This window comes from Crinia signifera, chromosome 1 (genome assembly GCF_055691185.1).
Source record: "Crinia signifera chromosome 1, ASM5569118v1, whole genome shotgun sequence".
NCBI classification, from domain to species: domain Eukaryota; kingdom Metazoa; phylum Chordata; class Amphibia; order Anura; family Myobatrachidae; genus Crinia; species Crinia signifera.
This window is the reverse complement of record NC_139217.1, coordinates 308,454,347-308,473,455: the sequence shown is the minus strand read 5'-3', so window position 1 is coordinate 308,473,455 and position 19,109 is coordinate 308,454,347. Positions and strand designations below refer to the sequence as shown.

Sequence of the window (19,109 nt, the reverse complement as noted above, 5' to 3'; positions counted from 1 at the left end):
GTTGCCCAGATTACCTTGTAGCACATCCATGTAGGTGACCGACATTGTTCTCAAGTTTCTTCCTGGGTAGATGTTATAAGGAGAGCCTCACATGCAGTACCTGCTGTATTAGGGAACTCCTATCCATTCCCTGTACTGCTGCTGCCTGCTTCTCACACTACTAACATCCTGAGGCTTTCTAAAAAATCCGCTCCCCCGCCCTTCCTCCTCCTTTCCATCCCTGCACGGCTGGCACCTCCCTTCCAGCACCACCTCCTCCTGACAATCCGCCACCTTGATTCGCACTGAGAGGACTGGAAAGACGTCCACCTAGGGGGGTGATGTTATGCTGCCAGGGTTGGATTACATTGGCGTCACATTAGAACGTCGGCATGAACATTTCAGATTTATCCCTTCGTTCTCTCTAGGCTTCGTCTTCGCTGTATAAATGCGGACGACCTGCGCCACCACATGGCGGTCTCTGGTAGCGCAGCACCACTGGTGTGAAGAACGCGCAATCGCACTTCATTTGCCCAAATGCAAGGTACTGTAGTTTTACAGTATTTAAAAAAAAAAGTGTTCAGCAGCCGCGAGTATTATAAATGCATTAAGTGATAGTTATGGGTACCCAAATCAAAGGCAATGGCCAATGCTAGCATTAATATAGGCAATAATCGAAGCAGATTCTATTTACACTGTGCAGTTCAGGCAGGGCTGGACTGGCCCACAGGGGTACAGGGGAAATTCCAGGTGGGTCATAGTGCCCTAGTAACTCAATGGTTAAGAAACCTCTGTGGTAGCTGGTCACACCTTCTCTGGAGACTGGCGGCACCCCTGGGCTTCTACGTATGAATTATAGATATAATGTTTATAATGCACAAGACTAGGTATATTTTCTACAATGCAATGCTGATATTAATGTGGTACATTACAAAGGTGCCGATTTATGTTTTTGCTGGTGGGTGCTCAAGCCTGTTGAAAGGCTCAACGTGGCCTGGCATTGGGATTCTGGAGTTATGGGCACGTGGGTGCTCATTAATTCCTGTGGGTGCCCGGGCCCTTGAGCACCCACAGAATTGGCACCTATGGTACATTATATCAAGGGACCCAGACCATGCAACATCCATAAACATACCCTCCAACTGTACCAATTTAGCCGGTACAGTACCGTTTTTTTTTTGTTTGTTTGTTTGTTTTTTGAGAAATTTGTTTATTTGGTTTTAAACATATATCAACATGCATGAAATGGATACATTAATAATTACAAGAAGACATGTAAATTATGATATTGATAGTAAAGTGCTTAGAAAAGACAGGACCATCATTGGATGAAGTAACCATTAATATGGTTTATTAATTTTTGAGTAGGTGGTGAGGTTTTAGGTAGTGGTCTAAGCAATAGAGAGTAGAACGGGGATGGGGGCATTTGGGTTCCTGTAACAAGTTTAATCAGATTGTGAACCACATTCCAGAAAAGCTGAATAGAGGGATAGGACCACCAAACATGCAGAAAAGCTCCCCTTTGGCCGCACAGTCTCCAGCAGAGATCAGAGGATGTGGGGTAAATAGTATATAGTCTGGATGGGACCAAGTATATTTTATATGCGTTTTCCTTAATTCGAACCGATATGGAGCTCTTAGCAACGGCCATTCTAATTTTCTACCAAGTAGCAGGACTTAGGGTCTCTCCCGTTTCTCTTTCCCAGGCTAGTTCATGAGTCTCTTTTAGGCGTTGATTATGTGATAAGAGTATTTGATAGATAGTGGAGATGAGCTTTTTTGTGAAATGAGCATTTCTGCAAAGAGATTCAAAGGTTGAGCGAGATAGCGAAGGGGCTGGACGAGGGAGAGAGTTATAGAAATGGCGAAGCTGTAGATATTGATAGAAAACGTGGTTTGGGAGGGAGAATCTGGACTGAAGTGAAGCATAGTCAGGAAAAGACGACAAGGGAGCAATGTCTAGTGGGAAAAGGATATTGTGTCTGGTCCAGAAGTGGAAGGATTTGTGGTCCGTCCCGGGGGAAAAACTAGTTATTCCAGATAGGGGTCAGGAGGGGGTGGACTGAACGCAGTTTATAGGCCTTAACGCTATAGTCCCAGATTCAAAGTGTGTGTCTGGTAGTGGGAAGAAGAGATGCGGAGGGGGGGGCGGTCTGAAGGGGAGATCCACAGCATTATGTAAAGAGAATAGTGTGCTATGCTATTAGATTCAATAAGTGTCCAAACTCTCTGTGTCAGAGGGGCATGCCAAAGAATGCACGGAGCAAGGTGTACAGCACTATAATATTTGATTAAGTCTGGGAGCCCAAGCCCACCCGAGGTTTGATGTTTTTGGAGTAGCTTTATCCTAACTCTAGGTTTCTTCCCGGCCCAAATGAATTTATTGATGTCTCCTTGGAGTTGTTTTAGGGATTTGGTGGGGACAGATATAGGCAGTGTTTGCAGAGGTAAAGTAGGCGGGGGAGAATATTCATTTTCACCGCCGCCATGCGTCCGAGCCAGGAGATTTGCGAGTTCCATGAGGAGAGATCTGATTTGATAGAAGCTAGGAGTCTAGGGAAGTTTGCCGAGTAGAGATCCGTGTAATATTTAGATAAGTATATACCTAGGTATTTAAGTTTGCTACTTTGCCAGCACAGGGGGAATGCATTTTGGAGAAGTGTTAAATCTGCAGGGTCTATGTTTATATCGAGGGCTTCCGACTTAGTGGTGTTTATTTTGTAGTTAGAGAATTTGCTGTATAATTGGATCTCAGTTAGTAGGGTGGAAAGGGAGTGGAGGGGATTAGTCATGGTCAGAATTACGTCATCAGCATATAGAGCAATTTTATGATCTGTATGGCCTGTTTTAATGCCCGATATGTTAGAGTTGAGGCGGATTCTAGAAGCGAGTGGTTCCATGATCAGGGCAAATAGTAGAGGCGATAAAGGGCATCCCTGACGGGTGACATTTTTTATTTGGAATGGCTCAGAGATGAGACCATTCACTAGGATGGATGCTGAGGGATTATTATATAGAGAAAGAATACTATCTAGGAAGGGACCCTCAAAGCCCATATGGTGGAGGGTTTTCTAAATAAAGGGCCAGGCTACCCTATCAAAGGCTTTCTCTGCATCGAGGGCCACTACTAGAGTGGGCGTGGAGTTTTTGTTAGCTAGGTGGATCAGATTGATAAGCCGTCTGGTATTGTCTGAGGCCTGACGGTTCGGTATGAAGCCCACTTGATCTGGGTGAATTAGGGTTGACAGGAGCAGTGCTAACCGATTGGCGAAGACTTTAGCGAACAATTTAAGGTAATTGTTCAACAGAGAAATGGGTCTATAGTTACCCATCTCAGTGGGATCTCTGTCAGGCTTGGGGATAACAATGATGTTGGCTTTAGCGGTGGCTGAATTGAGTGAATGTCCTTGTAGTAATGAGTTGAATAAAAGGGAGAGCATAGGTAATAGGGCTGTGGATAATTTTTTGTAGTAAAGGCTAGTAAATCCGTCAGGGCCGGGGGCCGCGGATCGTCGTAATGCTTTAATGGCATCTAGTATTTCGTCTGATGTAATCGGTGAATTAAGGGCAGTAATTTGTGAAGGGGAGAGTTTAGGGAGGTGACATGAGGATAGGTAGTTATTGATATCTTCTGTGTCAGTGAGGGATGAAGGGTCCGTGGATACAAGATTGTATAAGGATTCGTAGAAAGAGCGAAATTGATTCGCCATTGTTTTGGGGTTGTGGGTGGTAGATCCGTCGAGGCATTTGAGAGAGTGGATTCGATTCTTAGTACGTTTAGCGCGTAGTTGGTTGGCTAATAGGGAGTCGGCCTTGTTAGATTTTTCGTAAAACTATTGTTTTGCCCATAAGAGAGCTTGGGTGGCTTTGTTAGTGAGAAGCTGGTCTAGTTGGCCTTTAGTCGAGAAGATTTTAAGATACGTGCGTCGTTTAGGGAAGCGTTGGTGTAGGTGTGTAATTCGTGTATTCGAGAGCGGGTGGCTTTTCGCTGAGCTACTGCGATGCTAATTAGTTTACCGCGGATTGTGGCCTTGTGAGCTTCCCAAAGCATAGAATTCGGTAATAGCTGAGTCTAGATCGGTGATTATGTCGGGTTTTAGAAGTAGGGAGTCCTTGAGACGCCAGTGGCGTGGAGGAGGGGTTGTTGGAGTGCTTTTAAGAACTAGCTCTATGGCAAGGTGGTCTGACCAGGGTATCGCTAACGTTTGTGCATCCATGAGGTTTTGAGAGGTTGCGCTGTCAGTAAAAATATAGTCAATACGTGTATGTAACTTGTGGGGGGGGGGGGGAGTAGTGGGTATAGCCTCTCGCTGAGGGATAAAGTAACCGCCAGGCATCGTAGAGGTCATAGAGAGAAAGGTGTGCGAGGAGACGTTTGGAGAGTCTGGCATGGCTAGGGAGAGTTAAATTAGCACTTGATCTGTCAAGTGTTGGTTGTAGGGTAGCATTGAAGTCCCCTCCTATTATAGTTAAGCAACGAGGGAGCTGTGAGAGGTGAGAAAAGAAAGTGGAGTATAGGGAGCTCTGCTGCATGTTCGTGGCATATACGCAGGGCCGCCAAGAGGCAGGGGGGGCGGGTACATTTTACCTGGACCCGGGCCTGCCAGGGGGGCCCGGGTCCGGCGGACACACACTTTAAAAAAATTATTTATTGGGCTGCGGGTGCGCCGGGATGACAAGGACCCGCCCGCCCATGTGTCCGGCCACCCTCCCGTCAGCTGCGGCTGCCCCTGCTTTCCCCTGTCTCTCCTTCCCCTGCACACAGAGAGACAGACGCTAGAAGTCATAGTTCACCTCTAGCGTCTACCAGGAAGCACAGCTCTGCACTTCCTGGTAATGCTGCCGGGCTGTGCTCCCTGTCAGAGCGTCTGTCTCTCTGTGCGCAGGGGAAGGCAGGGTAAGGCATGGGCAGCTGCAGCTGATGGGCGGGTGGCCGGACACACGGGCACATATTAACCCCTTGGCAACGAGCTAGAACCCCATGCAATGGAAATCCCCCTTGGCAACGAGCATTAACCCCTGCCAAAAAATATTAACTCCTTGGCAACATCCAATAACCCCTGGCAACGCATATTAACCCCATGGCAATGAGCAAGAACCCCTGGCAATGGACAATAAACCCCCCTTGGCAATGAGCAAGAACCCCTGGAAACGGACATTAACCCCCCTTGGCAATGAGCATTAACCCCTGGGAACAAATATTAATCCCTTGGCAACGAGCAAGAACCCCTGGCAACGCACATTAACCCCCCTTGGCAACGAGCAAGAACCCCTGGCAACGCACATTAACCCCCCCTTGGCAACGAGCAAGAACCCCTGGCAACGCACATTAACCCCCCCTTGGCAACTAGCAAGAACCCCTGGCAACGGACATTAACCCCCCTTGGCAACGGACATTAACGACCTTGGCAACAGACATTAACCCCCTTGGCAACGGACATTAACCCCCTTGGCAACAAGCAGGTCATTTATAATTTATTAGAATCCTTACTGTGGGGGGCAATGTGGTGTGGCATAGTCAGTGTGTATCGACTTTTGTGTGACATCCCATTTTTTTGGGACGGTCCTGCGAGAATTAGACACTGCATGCGTCCAATGAGGCAGGCAGGCAGGGAGGCTGAGGGCATGGCCAGCAGTTCACACAGCACTGGCCATGCCCTCACAGCGACAAAACGGCGCCCAAAAATGTTGCCTCTGGCACGCAAATATATTCCTTTCTCCACTGCCAAAGTTGGGAGGTATGCATTAGGTGTGAGGGGCATTGCAATGTGTGGCATAATGTGTCAGGGGCATTACAGTGTGCAGCATAGTATCATAGGCATTGTGGTGAGCTGCATCATGTTTCAGAGAAATGGTGGTGTGTGGCATAATGTATCGCTCGCTCAGACACTGCCCGGCTGTTCCCGACCCGGCGTGCGGCCTGCGCTGCGTGTCTCGATCATAGGTCACGCTGCGCAGGCCGCAACACTGACCACCAGCGCCGGAACCTGCTTGCCACCGGGCCTCCCACATCCTCCCACATCATACCCGACGCCGGAACCTGCTCGCCGCCGGGCCTCCCACATCATACCCTACGCCGGAACCTGCTCGCCGCCGGGCCTCCCACGTCGCACATGTCTACCTGACGCCTGCCTCTGCACTGCGGCCGCCTGCCCCCCTCCGCAGCTCAGAAAAAGTAAGTCAGTGTGGGGGCACAGGGGGCAATTTTCTTTTAGGGATGCCAATCCCGGGATTGAGCATTTTTCAATCCCAGTGATATTAGTGTACCGGCCCCAAGATTTCTGTTGCCATCCCTTACATAGAAATGACCTTCTAGACCTAATTTGTCTCTGTCCCTGCGTCCCCACCATCTCTGTCCCCACCCTCTGGCCCTTCGTCACCACCGTCTCTGTCCCTGCATCCCGCCATCCCGCTCTATGCACCTTTGTCCCCGCCATCTCTCTCCCTGCATCCCCACCATTCCTCTCACTGTCCCTGAATTTTGCCACAATCTGTGTGGCATAATGTGAATTTTGGCACAATCCATGTGGAATAATTAGAATTTTGTGTCATTCCATGTGGCATAATGTGAATTTTACGACATTCCATGTGAATTTTGGCTCTGTGTAGCATAATGTGTAAGGGGCAAGTATAAGGAGTCTACTATTGTGTTGCATAAAGGGTATATGGTGTGGTACACACCCCTATATCCTTTTAATGGCCACACCTCTTTTCTGTAGCTCGCCACTCCAGGGGGGGCCCATGACACTGTTGTACTGGGGCCCAGGATTTCTCTTGGCAGCCCTGCATATACGGAGGCCAAAATGATTGGCACCTGATTGTAAGAGCCTATCAAAATAACAAATCTGCCCCTCTTATCTGAAATTGAACGATCGATCATAATAGGAAGGTTTCGATGTAGTAAGATGGCTGCGCCGCGTCTTTTAGATTACATGGAGGAATAATAAACTTATGGATATTTTTTAGAAGAAATGGATGGGTGAGGGGGTTTAAGATGGGTTTCCTGCAGCATGATTATATCAGGGTTACGCCTAGAGAAGTATTGTATAGCCATGGCGCGCTTTGTGGGGGAGTTAAGACCGTTGACATTGAGTGATAAGACTTTAAGCGTCATGGCGGTTTATAAATTAGAGAGGGGCATTGGCCGAGGTGCCAAACATCGACAGCCTCAAAAGAGAGGGAGGCATGAAAGAGAGGGCAGAAAGGAGGAACGGGAGAGAGAGAAATAGAGAGAGGACGTAGGCGAGCTCTCCAGGGAATTAAGAGGAGCTCAATGCTAAGCGGGAAGGTGTCATAGCGACACTTCCTACTTGTGGGGGCGCGGACCGGAATGAGTATTATAAGTGAATAAAGGATAAACATGTGGTGGGCTAACATGGGGGTGAGAGAGACATGGTTGGAGGAAAAGAATGCTTATTGTAAACTATGTTTAGTGAGATATGGAAAATAAGATTGACCAGTAGTTAACAGATGAAGGTACGTACTGTATAAGAGGTATCAATTAGCGATAAAGACATGAAAAGGTTATGTAAACTATCACCAAGTAAATGTAGGCCTAAGAGGATATATAAATGATATTTCCTAAAGCATCACCATTAGTCGGCTGTATCAGGATGATGAGTCCAGTCTAATATCCTGAGCAAGCGGTTTAGGAATACCAATATCAGTATGTAATCATATGTCATTAACAATAAAGGCCAGTAACTCAATAGTTGCAAAGAAAAGCTAACATATAACTATAGAGAGTCTTCAGCGAAAACAATTAGAGACAAAGGTCTGAAAAGGTTATGTAAAATATCACCGGGTATATATAGGCCTAGAATAATAGATAACAAATATGTCCCAAGGCAACAGCAATAGTCGGGTGTATTAGAATGGTGGAGTTCAAATTAACAGCTTGGACAAACAATATCAGTATTTAACCATATATCATTAATACTGAAGGCCTGTAACTTCATGTATGCAAGGTTAAGCTAATATGTAGCTATAAAAAGTTTTCAGTGAAAACAGTAAAAGATACCGAGTAGTAATATTGAGTAGGTGTCTTCAAGCGGTTGACCATTCGGGAGTGGGAGCTGGTGGAAGAGGGCTAGATGGAGTTGCCGGTGGTCGGAGGGTCTCTGGTATATTTTCAATAATACCAAATTTCTTGAGGAGTTCAAAGCCTTGAAGAGGTGTTTTAATAAAATAAGTGACTCCGTCTTTAGAGATCACAAGCTGAAATGGAAACCCCCATCTGTATTTGATGGAGTGGTTTCGGAGGGCCTTGGTGACGTTGACGAGGTCTCTTCTTTTCTTCAAGGTTGATTGGGCTAAATCTTGTTAAAATTGAAGCTGGGATTCCGCATAAGTGATTGACAGGGAGCCCCGCACTGCAGCCATGAGGCGATCTTTGGTGCGGAAGTAATGAAAGCGCACTATCACATCACGGGGAGGTTGTGAGGATGGGGGTTTAGCCCTGAGAGCTCGATGGGCTCTATCTAGCATAAGTTCTGGTTTAGGAATACCGTAAACCAGATGTAGAAAGAGGGCTTCCAGATAGGCTGGGAGGGCGTCATTAGTTACAGTCTCAGGAATATTGCACATGCGGATGTTGTTCATCCTGTTCCTGTTTTTGAGATCATCGACGTGGTCTCTGTAAGATTCCATTTCAGTTCTCATGTCGGCAAGTTCCTGTTCAATTACAGTTTGGTGGTTGCAGACCTCATCCATTTTGTGTTCAAGGACGTCTGTGTGGGAGCCCAGCTCAGCCAGTTCAGATCTAAAATCCGCCAAAACTGTTCTCATTTCAGATTGTATCGTTTTGGTGACAATTGAGACAATATTTTTAGGAATGAGTGTTGTTTCAAGTGTGTGGGTGTCTTCTGAGTCAGACATCTGATCCGATGTAGATGAGCGTTTAGTAAGAGAGTCTGATTTTTCCCACGCGCACAGTATATTTGGTTTTGCGTTGCTAGAGGCTTTGCGGCTCCTTTGTGACATTGTATTTTAAAGGAGTATGGTGCTGCACAGGAGTATCTACACTCCAGGTTCAGTCAGAGAGTGAGCTAGTGTCTAATTGAGCAGGAACTCGAAGTAGGATATTAATCAATAGTACATGAAAAGCAATAAAGCTGATGGAAGTCTCTCGTTACCCCCAGAGGGTAGTAGAATTAGGGCATTTTTGCTGGTGAGCCGGATTTACTGATAAAGAAAGACTGGTGTAAATATTTGTCAGACTGCAAGGGCCAGTGTAGGGCTTCAGTAATGGTGCCTGGGTCTTTGGTATCAAGTATGCAAGCTGCTGGACTGTGCCGGTTGAAGGCACCTGGGTTTGTGGGGCAATTTGATGCCCGCCAGGTATTCAAATGAGTCGGTGCTGTAGGCTTTTAATAGTGAGGTTGCTGACTTGGCGATCTGGGAGTCCGCTGCAGGTACGGCCACCAATCGAGGACTTAGCTTCTGCCTATTCGGGTAGCCGGCAGCCTGCGAGAAAGCTCGGAGCACTCTCCTGCTCTGCGGACACCCCCTGTAACTTCAAGAGGTTGGGTGAGGAATGTCAATAGTGAGCCAGGGTGGGCTGGGCTATCTGCGGGAGGCGGAGAGCAGCGCCTGTATTGAGGGGCACAGGGAGAGTGTGTCCCACCCCGTGCGCTGCCAGTGGTGGGTTATAGCTCCCTAGATCTTAATAGTTGTCCCAGCTGTTATGCCCAGGTAGGGGGAGAGAGTGTCTTAAATATACAGTGCAGTGTCGCAGGCGACCAGGAGTTCACTGAGTCTGGGTCAGGAGGGGTGTAAGTGGCTTAGAGGGGCTACTAGACGTGTCTGAGGGTATCTGGCTGGCCCCCTGGAGGTCCCGGAGAGGAGTCGGCGGCGTCTCCCGGCTGCGGAACTCAAACTCCGGCAGCTGTCTGTAATCTGTAATCGAGGTCCCGGCTCCGGAGCCGCGAGCAGGCCGCAATCCGCGGAAACCTCTGGGAAGGTCTCCCGACTCCGCTGCCGTCCGCGGGTGACCACCGGAGGGGTGAGTAGGGGTCCTCTGGTTGTCGGCTGGTTCAAGAGGGCTGTCTAGGGGCCCACTTTTGTGTGGATGTCAGCGGGAGCTCAGGCTGGGTGCTCACCATTTTTTTTTTTTAAGTGTACCGAATATACCGGTTTTCTTTCGTTTTCAGGCGGCTCCTCAGTCCGTCTTCTCGTCACTGTGATCTACGGTCCCGGACGGTACTTGAAATCTATTATCTGGCCCGTTGCTGTCTTCTGCTCCGTTCCCATTGGTGCATCTCGGGTCCCGGACCAGCATGCATCGCATCAGGACGCCCTCTTGGAACCTGACGCATGCGCACTATGAACTTCTGCCCGCTGTGACGGTCTCTGACAGGACTTGTGTGTTGATGATGTGTCCCCCACAGCTCCCGATGCCTCCTGAGTGGTGAGTGTACAGGCTGTGCCTGTGTTCTGGCCATGGGGGATCACCGCAGTTTATCTTCTCTGTGTGCCCGGCTCCCTCCTCTGCCTCCTGTAGCTTTTGGTGGGCTGTTACAGTACTTTGAGAGCTGGGGTTTGGGGCTGTAGTTAGATGGTACTTTCTAGATATCTGGCTCCGTCCCACCCTTGTGTATACCTGCCAGATAATACTAATATATATTATAATGCTCACATTCGGAAATGGGTGACCACGCCCCCTTTTACCAGTGACCACGCCCCTTTACACATGCCCACGCCCATTTCTGGGGGTGTACCGATTTCAGCCCTTCAAATGTTGTAGGGTATGCATAAATATGGGCCCTAGTACTAGAGATGGATATCGGAAGCCTAACAAGTGATGAAGGGGCTTTAGCCATCTAATTTTGGGATATGATGGTAACTAACTATTGCATCAACAGTATTCAATAGAATAAACAATTCATGTGATTTGCACATGCGCAAAACCTGCATGGTCACCCGCGGATGTTTACCATTCAATGGTGGCAAACAACAGAATGCGGCAATTGAATGGTAAAACCACTACCGTTGAAACAAAACTCTGATGGTAGAGAAACATCGCATCCCTACCTAGTACTATATTCCACTGGTGGGTGCTTTGTGTCCCAGTGTGCCGAGAGGTCTGCCGGACCCGGGTAAAATTTGAGGTGTGTGCCCTAACCACGGGAGGCGTGGCCACGTCCCCTTAGACACCCCCCCCCCCCTCGCTCAGCAGCACATCCCACTCTACAGCATGTGACAAACATCTCATTCACTGTTACACACTGACAGCATGAGAGCATGAGAGATGAGAAGTGTAATAAGGTAATTGGTACTCGCTCCACCCCCCCCCCCCCTCTCAACGGCCATGCCGTCCAGGGTTCAGTGTTGCATCCTTCAGAAGTTAGGAGGTATGTATGTACAGTGTTACCCATGTATGCTTTTTAATAATGGACAGACACATAAGAATCTCAAAATACAGATTCTTTGCAGAAATAGTTGTTGCAAATATTCACACTTCAACCTGCTAATGATACATTTATTTCTCCTAACTATCTTGCCAAACCTCATTCAGGTACATCATTTACAACTAGAAAACCCAATTCCAGGATCAGATGCCCAAATTCCTCAGTATTTTCTGCAGTATGGGCCTAATTCAGACCTGATCGCGGGCCAAATTGGTTCTCAAAATGGGTAAAACCATGTGCATTGGAGGTGGGGGAGATGTAATATATATATATATATATATATATATATATATATATATAAATATATATATATATATATATATATATAAAATGGCAGCAAACCTCTGCAACAGGAACCAGCACTCCACAAAATTGAAAGGTTCTGTTTACCTAGAACGGCGCCCACGATTTTGATCTTAGGCATCGCAAGGTAAAAAATCGCGTCGGTCGCATCGCATGCGGCCAAAAAATCGCATGCGATGCGACTGACGCGATTACCGCGATTTTACATAGGGAACAATGTTAAATGGCCCAATTGACCCGATTTTACATAGGGAACAATGTTAAATGCCCACAGACCCCAAATAGGCACCCTGAAGTGTGAAATGGCCCCCCCAATTGTTAACGCCACCCCACGATCAACGTCAACCCGAAGCGTGGCGAGCACAGCGAGCCCGCGAGGGGCGGCGGTACGCATCCTCCGACCTTTTCATACCCCCACTATCCACGTTGGCGTGGAGTTGAGAATAGAAAGTGTGGCGAGCGTAGCGAGCCACCGAGCCCGAAGCGTGGCAAGCACAGCGAGCCCCACGAGGGGACGCGGATACCTTCACAGGTATCCGCGTCCCCTTGCGGGCTTCACAGGTATCCGAGTCCCCTCGCCACGCTTTGGGCTCGGTGGCTCGTTGCGCTCGCCACACTTTCTATTCTCAACTCCACGCCGACGTGGATAGTGGGGGTATGAAAAGGTCGGAGGACGCGTACCGCCGCCCCTCGCGGGCTCGCTGCGCTCGCCACGCTTCGGGTTAACGTTGATCGTGGGGTGGGGTTAACAATTGGTGGGGCCATTTCACACTTCAGGGTGGCTATTTGGGGTCTGTGGGCCATTTAACATTGTTCCCTATGTAAAATCGGGAAAATTGGGCCATTTAACATTGTTCCCTATGTAAAATCGCGGTAATTTCGGTCGCATCGCATGCGATGCGACCGACGCCATTTACATTTTAACATGCATTTCTATGTCAAATCGCAGGCATCGCATCGGTCGCATCGCATGCCATTATAATGGCATGCGATGCCCGCGATGGGCGCCGTTCTAGGTAAACAGTACCAATTTAAATTGTACAAAAGTGCTTTTTTTATACCTTCATATCAATGTCTTTATGGCTTGTGTAGCCTTCTCATCAAAATACGCAATAACACAAACATTTTGGTGGAGGAGCTGTTACCTACCAGAGTGAGACCACACCTGAGATAACAGACAGTTGTAGGCATACCCAGGTTGACCTATGCTTGATTTGAAGCTTTTTGTCTCGCATACATTGATAGGATGGACGAGGCGATGGACCACCGGGTGGCACCACTGGACAAGCAACCCAGGCAACAGTGAGCATTGATGTTGGTCCAGCTCCGTGCATATCTAATGAGCGGGGACCCAGTGCAGTGCATATTTAATGAGTGTGTCACCGTCCCATGTATATGTAATGAGACCCGCTCATTACATATGCAACAAGCTTTTTCAGTATGCACTGCACTGGGTCCTCACTCATTAGATACATGGTGGGACTAGCTCAGCGCTCACTGCTGCCTGTCAGTTCAGCCATCGGCGCCCACCATAGACCCCGCTGGTGCCGTTCCCCCAAGCCACCGCAGGGTCTGCCACATATGTAGCTATGCCACTGGTAGAAGTCCACTTTGCAAATTTATGTTTATTAGCACTCTCTGTTTTTAATTTGCACTTTTTCACCTGTTAAATTATGGTTTCAGACTATTTCCCTGCAGGTCTGACTTGAAAAAGAGCCCATATCTGCTAGAAACCCAGCCTAAGACTTTGGGGCCTAGCAGGGTGCATGCACCTCTGGTGGCACTCTGCTAATTACCACCTTTGGCTCCACACCCCACTCTGGGTAAGGTTGTATCCTAAGTCTGAACTTTTAATGTTTTATATTTTTTGTATGATATTCTAAATAAAGGGTTCTGCTATATCCTCACCCTTTTATTTTATGACCATGATTGTGTTTTAATAAAGCTTTTTGGTATAATTGAGGAAACCTTGTGTGCCATTGGTCCTTACAACTACACAGATTCACAATTCTCACTCTGAGGCTGGGAGTGGTGTGTACACAGGAAAATGCTGAGGAGAGACTCACTGCATGTGCATGGGAGTACATCTACTGTAGCTAAGCATTGTTTCCCCAGCACCATTGAGCCATTGAGACACCAGCAAACATGTATATTTTGTCTCCTCCACCAAAGACATAAATATACCATACATTTTTAGTTGTACATAAACATAAAATTTGTTACTTGTAGTAGGAGCCAGGGTATGTGTATGCAAAATACATTTTCTATTTCTAGACCAGTACAATCCACTTAATAGCTGTCACATTGGGGGAAATTTGCTAAGCAGAAATCGCTACGAATATGCCTATTTGTAGCCATTTATGGCCGTATACGGCCATTAATTTGTATTTTTAGGAATCCGAATGCCTACACCATCAAAAGAATACGAATAGAAATCACCATTCATTGGAATGGAAATTCCTAATTTACCAAATCGGGGTTCCCTGGAATCTCTAAAACCAGCACCAGGCACAAGGGCCAGTCCTGGTTACTAACAAATGGGGGGACAAAATGACATAGGGTCCAATGTATTTTGAGAACCAGGGGATTTGATTTAATCCGTGAATTTCTAAAACCAGGACCGTCTCTTTGAGCACAGGGCTGGTTACAGCTGTGGGGGCGGGGGCCCCAAGCCATTTTTATAAATTATTTCTTAAAAATTTTTTTTACACACGGCAGCCTGCACGGATCTGACTGATCTTAAGGTGTGTACACACGCATCTATTTACTTTGATTTCACCCCCTAGCAATTTGGCCTTTGCTTTCACATTCGATCTGCACTTTTGCATTCGATATTGATTTTGATATCGATTTCGATGTGTATTCAAGGCACAGTGTACACATTTGATTTACTGAATCGATTTCAATATTTCCTTGCCTGCACAGTCTATTTTTCTTTTCGATATAGAGAAAACAGGAGCACGCATCAAATCGAATGTGTATAGAAAGCGTCTTAAAAAGGTTTCAATTTCGATTGGATTTTGCTTCTATAAGCAAGATCTAAACGAAAACTTGTTAAAATCGAAGTGTTTGTACACCCCTTTAGTATATCTTACTAAATTTATCTCATTGTATATAAAGGCCCATACACACTGGGCAATTTTGAGCTGAAAGCAGCTCAGCTTTACTGTTTGAGCTGCTCTCAGCTCAAATGTCGTTCAGTGTGCATAGCCGGGCAATGAGCGGTAAGCACTGATGTGTGCTCCCACATAATCGTCAGCCGCCACTCATCTGCTGGTATTACCAGCAAATGAGCAAATGGTGTCTTGCTATGGAAATCCGTCTACCTCTGCAAAACTTGCTTGGACATGCGAAAATCGCTCTGTGTGTATGCACTGAGCGATTTTCAGCCCAGCAATTTTCCTCATCATCGCTGTGCACACACGCTGGCCCAAAACACCAAGTGTGTATGCACTGTTAAACTCAAATACTGGCCCTTATTCTGGTTCACTCGCAGGCAAATTCGTCCTCTAATGGACAAAACCATATGCAATGCAGGGGGGCAGCTGTACCATGTGCAGAAATAATTAAATTTGGGTGGATTATTTTGTTTCTGTGCAGGAAAAATACTGACTGCTTTATTTTTACACTGCAATATAGATCTCACTTTGAAGTAAACCACCACCCAAATCTAATTTTCTCTGCACATGTTACATCTGCCCCCCTGCAGTGCACATGGTTTTGTCCATTTGAGAACGAATTTGCAAGTGAACCAGAATAAGGGCCACTGTAGGTTACACACAAACAGCCTGGTGACTCACAGGCATAAACATTTTCAACGGTTGTCACAAATGTTGACAAAACATGAAATGCTGTTATTCTATAACAGTCAAAAGAAACTAATACGGTAGCTTATTGTTGCAGCAGCATCAATAGGGGGAGCGGACCACACAGAGTGACACCATCTGAGGGGAATATTTCAGAACGAAGGAGAAGGCAGTGGCACAACATCATAATGTCACAATGCATGAGGAGGAGCTTGTGAAAGAAGCTCATTTATCTTTAGACCCCTATGACAGCTGCTTCCTTAGTGATAATTTGGGAGCTGTGTTGGTGACAGTTGCCTGTAAAAGCTATGAGTTAGTTGGCAGAGGAGCGTAAACCAGGAAACACGTTTCCTGCTTCCAGTTCGACTATGATGTAAAAGCAGTTGCCAGTCTCTCAGGCGCATTGGGAATAGAGTAGGACCAGTGAGTGTGTGTGTATATATAGATACGGTATAGGCGAGCACACCTTGGTCAGACTCACTTGGGGTGCCTTCCCCTGGATGCTCCCAGTGTTGGGGTCCAAAATACAGCAGGTTTGTGGGGCGGCACTCACAGCAAAAACAGCTCACAGGATTAAACTCCGCCTGTGAGCTGTTTTTGCTGTGAGTGCCGCCCCACAAACCTGCTGTGTGTGTATATATATATATATATATATATATATATATATATATATATATATATATATATATATATATATATATATATATATATATAGAAGTCGTGGGCTGGGCACTCCTGGAGATGGGTTGTAGCTTGCGGCTGGTGCCTTCACAAGAAAGTTACAAGTAGTAGGCTTGTAGTCCATACGAAATAAACACACAACACACTGGTTGCTTCAACAACGTTTCAAATGTATTACATTTGTCATCAGGATAAAGTACACGTGCAGTAAAACATACCTTTATAGACACATACAGGGGAACAGCGTGTGAGGACGGAGCAGTAGCGACCGCCCCTCTGATTGGGGAGTGACGTCACAGAGTTACAGCCCGCAGGCAACGTAAGGACGTTTGTAGGGATCACCATGGTAACATGAAAACATTCTGTGAGAATAATACAGAGTTTCAATGATCAACAAAATATCACTGATATTAAATGGCAAAATAGGTTACATATATATGCATAATAGAAGTACAGTTCACATTACATGATTAAAAATAGAAGATATGATTCTGTCATATTAGCGGAATACAGATAGCGGCAGGAATTCATTCAAACCCTTAGGGGAGACCACATTCAGGCGGTGTATCCAGCGTGCTTCAAGCTGCAGAAGCTTTTTGGCACGATCACCTCCTCTGATGGAAGGGGGGGCACAGTCGATTATGCGGTAGCGGAGGGTGTTGAGCGCATGTCGACACTCAGCAAAGTGTCGCGCTACTGGCTGATCACTATTACCACTGAGCAGGGCTTGTTTAATGGAGCTGCGATGCGCACCCATTCTTTCTTTAAATTTGCGCTCCGTTTTGCCTATGTAGTAAAGGCTACACGGGCATACAATAAGATATACAATGTAGCTGGATTCACATGAAAAGCGGTATTTAATTTTGTATTTGTGGCCAGTATGGGGATGGAGAAATTCATCGCCGGTGAGGAGATACTGGCATGTAACACATGGGCATTTGAAGCACCCGTTTTTACTGGTATGGAAGAAGATTTTGTTGCTTTTGGGAATGGAGATTTGTGTCTTGACTAAAAGGTCACGGAGATTTTTCCCTCGTGAGTAGCAAGGCATAATTGATTTATTGCTGAACGGAAGTGATTTATCACTTTGGATAATTGGCCAATGATGTCTAGTAGTTTTGTTAATTAAGGTGGAAGCTTGGTTAAATTTATTCACCCACGGGACTCTGGTGTTCTCAAGGTTATCACTAACAGGAACATTGCTAGATTTGGGGGTCAATAATGTATTGCGATCCAGCTGAAGCACTTTTTGCTTGTGTTGCAAAAGTGTTTTGAGGTCATATCCTCTATCGAGGAACTTGGAAATAAGGCAATCAATTTGTTTAATGCTGTTGTTTCTATCACTGTTAATGCGGAAGATACGTAACATTTGTGAATATGGGAGTCCGTTGATCAGACTTTTAGGGTGACAGCTCTGGGCTTTAAGCAATGTATTGCGGTCCGTACTTTTGGTATAGACAGTGGTGGAAATGAGATTATTAGTGATCTGGATATCCACATCAAGAAAATGCAGTTGGGATTTGCTTATTTCAAAGGTAAATTTGATTGGACCTGGTTTGGAATTATACATATTAATAGCATCAGTGAGAACATGCTGGTCCCCAACCCAAAATAACAACAGGTCGTCAATATATCTTTTGAAAAATAAAATGTAACTTGAAAACATCGGATCTGCAAAAAACATGTCTTGTTCGATTGAAAACATAAATATATTGGCATAAGCCGGTGCTGCCGAAGAGCCCATAGCACAGCCCTTAGTCTGCAGGTAAAAGTCATTGTTGTATACAAAGAAGTTATTGGTAAGGATAAGTTCAAGCAAAGGTAGCAGAAATTCAATTTTGGGCAAAGAGAAGTCACTTTTAGTCTCTAGGAATCTGCGTACCGCTAATAAGCCAAGGTCATTGGGGATAGATGTGTATAAATTAACAACATCAATGGTGGCAATAATGCAGTTATCTGGATGGGAAGAAATGTTATCAAACTCACGTAGTAGAGATGAAGTGTCCAGCAGGAAAGTAGCTTCTCTTTGAATGAGTGGTTGCAGCTCTGCATCCAGGAATGTGGCTGCCGGTTGAAACAAGGAACCATTTGCAGACACAATAGGACGGCCAGGGGGCGATTGAAGACTTTTGTGGATCTTGGGTGTAGTGTACAACGCTGGAACCACTGGGTGTTTAGGTAATAGAATGTCCGCAACAGTAGATGAGATAATGCCAGAATCCACTCCAATATTCAAAGCATCTTGTAGTTTGCTGGTACTGGAAACGGTAGGGTTACATGTCAATTTTCTGTAAGTGGAATTGTCCGAAAGCTGTCTCATCGGTGTATGGTGTTGGTCACCTTCACATTTACAGAGCAACAGTGTCAACAATTTCCACCTGACTATAATGGCTGAAGGCTCTGCAGACATCGACACGGAGGCATTCAATTTCCCTGTTGGAGACATTCACAGCTATTCGGAAGCTGAAATTGAATCCATTGTCCAAAAGAAAGGTCTGAACGATGAAATCCAGGCATGCACACCTGACACGATCTTCCGCGACCTTTTGCGCCTCAAAAAGAAAGAGACTGACTTTTATCTCCACTCTTTGTCATTAAGTGACTATTACAAATGCAAAAAGATCCCTAGAGGCTTCAGGGTTCGTAATTGCCCCACTATTGGACGTTATGATCCCCACTTCTGCAAATGCTGGGTGGGGATACTTAATAAATGTTCATGGGACTTAATTGTACTGGTGATTGAGCAATCCAGCAAGGAACTGGCCAACACTAAATTGAAAATTGCCGCCTTTGAACAAATTAACCTCCCAACACTGGTAGCTGACAAGGAAAGCAATTGGATTGAACAACTCAATGTCCAACTGGCTACATACAAAAAAGAATTACTTGCATATAAAAAAGAAAAATTCATCAAAGTGGAAGGTGATTACGA

General features: G+C 46.1%; 1 protein-coding gene and 1 long non-coding RNA gene across 3 annotated transcripts in view; one reads left to right on the top strand and one right to left on the bottom strand.

The window, feature by feature from the left end:
* The window catches only part of GCNT1 (glucosaminyl (N-acetyl) transferase 1), a 33,734-nt gene extending 33,320 nt beyond the window's left edge, over positions 1–414 (bottom strand). For both annotated transcript variants that reach the window (XM_083186128.1, XM_083186127.1), the window contains exon 1: positions 15–414. The gene's annotated coding sequence lies outside the window, so the exon portion shown is untranslated. The remainder of the gene's footprint in view (positions 1–14) is intronic.
* On the top strand, positions 264–13,489 carry LOC146078733 (uncharacterized). The gene is made up of 3 exons (XR_014474496.1): positions 264–523; positions 10,131–10,387; positions 13,374–13,489. It is a non-coding gene; the product is annotated as an uncharacterized LOC146078733 (long non-coding RNA).
* The last annotated feature ends 5,620 nt before the right edge of the window (positions 13,490–19,109 follow it).